General features: G+C 41.4%; 1 protein-coding gene across 1 annotated transcript in view; it reads right to left on the reverse strand.

Annotated features, from left to right (window-relative positions):
• LOC138001499 (cell adhesion molecule DSCAML1-like) overlaps nt 1–2,500 on the reverse strand; it is a 124,561-nt gene that overhangs the window by 8,938 nt on the left and 113,123 nt on the right. The gene's annotated exons all lie outside the window — the stretch shown is intronic.

A 2,500-nucleotide genomic window follows, 5' to 3' on the forward strand; every position in this document is an offset into this window, starting at 1 on the left:
ACATGTACAGATAATTGTCCTCACTTAACAAAATCTTTGAATTTGTTGAATTTTAGATTTTGCTGGTCCCTTTGCGACCCAAATTTTCGTCACAGGGTATGTCTGTTGTACGAGCCAGACAAGGACAGCGATAGAAAAAAAATGGCGACCGTAGATGTGGTATTTACCGCTTGATATAAGGGATCACAATCTGACTTCACTGTATGAGGTTCTCTGATTGGGCGGAAAAAAGACAATTGCGGAAATTTCCGCCCAATGAGAAGATTAGAATTTGATTTGCTCTGGAGCTCGTCCGTTAAAGGTATGTTCCCAGGGGCTCTTCTCGCCTTAATTGAAACTCAACGCCAATCCCGATTTTGCCCATGATTTTCTTGTCCCGTCTCGACTGACTGCCCCTGGGTCTCCGAGGATAATCGGCCCTAAGAGCGTTCGCGACAATGCCGAAAGGTAGTATGGGACAGTATTCAATATGCAGTGAACGCGCAGATGCCTCGACCGTACAGTGAAGACCTACGTGCACCACGATTTTTGGTACATTTTTTAAACTTTCTCTGCGAAACATCACATAAAATAAGTAAGATTAAAGTCGTCAGAATCTTGCTTTCTCTGAGAATTCTAACCCTTTGTTACTAATTCATGGCCTGGATCATTTGAATGAACTTTGAAACTCTCTCACATCTCAATGTCAGTAACAAAAGATGAGCACGTATTTCTAGGTGACGTTTTCGATAGCATTGCCGTCTCAAACTGACAGCTTACCATAATGCCTTTCGGCATTGTCGCGTAGGCTTTTATGCTTCTTTTGGACAACCTTTCTCGAAAACAGCTGTATAAATTCGCGTCATTTGAATCCCTTCGTGACTATTTCAACCTTTTTAATATGACAAGAGTGTGGTAGTTCCTCAAAAGTGACCCTCCTCGGAACGGCACTTAATTTAGGAGAGAAAACGAAAATTTATCCTCAAGTGCTGACGTTCTTCGTAAAACCTCAAATTTGGCTGTTTCACGTTGTTGTTTTGCTGACGGCGGCAAAGAAATGCACAAAAGTGAAAAATGCACGTGTAGGGCGTGCAAAGCTATTGTTTTTGCCAACTGCAACCAGCGGACTGAGAATTTTATTTCTGGCGATTTGCAAAAAAGGGAGGGATAAGTGCGAACCGCCCCAGCAAGTTTCTTGTTAAAAACAGTAGGGAGCCCTAATAGTGCCTAAGACGGCGTCCGAAGGTACTAGTAGGGAACTTAAGCAAAGACAACGGCGACGGCAACGAGAACGTCACAAATTTGCATATTTAGTGGGCATAAACAATAGCTTTGCACGCCTTGCACGTGCGTTTTTCACTTTTGTCCATTTCATTTGCCGTCGTCAGCAAAACAACGACGTGAAATAGTCAAATTTAAGGTTTTAATTAAGGAGAACGTCAGCACTTGACGCTAAAGTTTCACTTTCTCACTTAAATTAAGCGCCGTTCCGAACAATGTCATATTAAAAGGGTTGACATGTTACAATGACGCGAATTTATATTTTGAGATGACCTTCTCGGTGCCGTCGCGGTCGTCGTTGCTTAAGTTCCCTATTACATGTAGGGAGCTTCAGATTTTACGACGATGACGGCAACAACAACGGCGCATAAATAATCGTGCTGCACGTGCAGCACGGATTTTATAGGACGGATTCTTGCGGTACTCTGCATAAGGACGACGTGAAATTATCAAATTTAAGGTTTTGACGACAACGTAAGCACGCAACAGAGAATCTTCCATTCTCTATTTTCACTTTGTAACTGCTCGTACCAATTTATTTTTACAACACGTCGCCCAAATTGTAAGAAGTGAACGAGATAAAATAACCGCGAAAGAATTATGATAATATAAAGTGATAAGTTGAGGTGACGTTTTCGTTGAAGTCGCCGTCGTAGATCTTAAGGACATTCGCGCGAAAATTTTTCAACATTGATTTTTTTCTGAAACTTTTACCACTGTAAGATGATGAGTTAGTTATGCCAGAAATGTAAAAAAAATGGGGGGTCACCGACTTCGTTTTGGAGAGAACATGCCCGGAAAAACACCCAAAATGTGACAAAATCGGGCTTCGTTAGCGAATAAGGCCAGTGTCTGTAAACCCAAATATATTGCAATTAAATCTTTGAAGTGAAATCTTCTATGCCAAATATTGTTTAAGTGGACTTATTAAGTGAATTTAGTCAACTGGTTTGGTTCCTTAAAGATCAAGTTCGCGTTTAGCGACCACAGTTTCACGCGCCTTGCAGCCGCAAGATGGCAGGATTGGATGTCCCGTGAGCAGAAATCTTAAAATTTTTTTAACTTCCCACATTGATTTTTTGTTCATTTTTGGACAACGTGGAGATAATTGTAAATAAAATCCGTTTCTGGAAAGAAAAATAGGGGTCACCGAACGTCCAAGACCGTTAAATCAAGGCAAAGCTATAGCAATGGCCTTTTGCCCTATCATTTCTTATTTTAGTACTTAGCGCGCGCGCTC

Source organism: Montipora foliosa, chromosome 4 (genome assembly GCF_036669935.1).
Source record: "Montipora foliosa isolate CH-2021 chromosome 4, ASM3666993v2, whole genome shotgun sequence".
Taxonomy (NCBI): Eukaryota; Metazoa; Cnidaria; class Anthozoa; order Scleractinia; family Acroporidae; genus Montipora; species Montipora foliosa.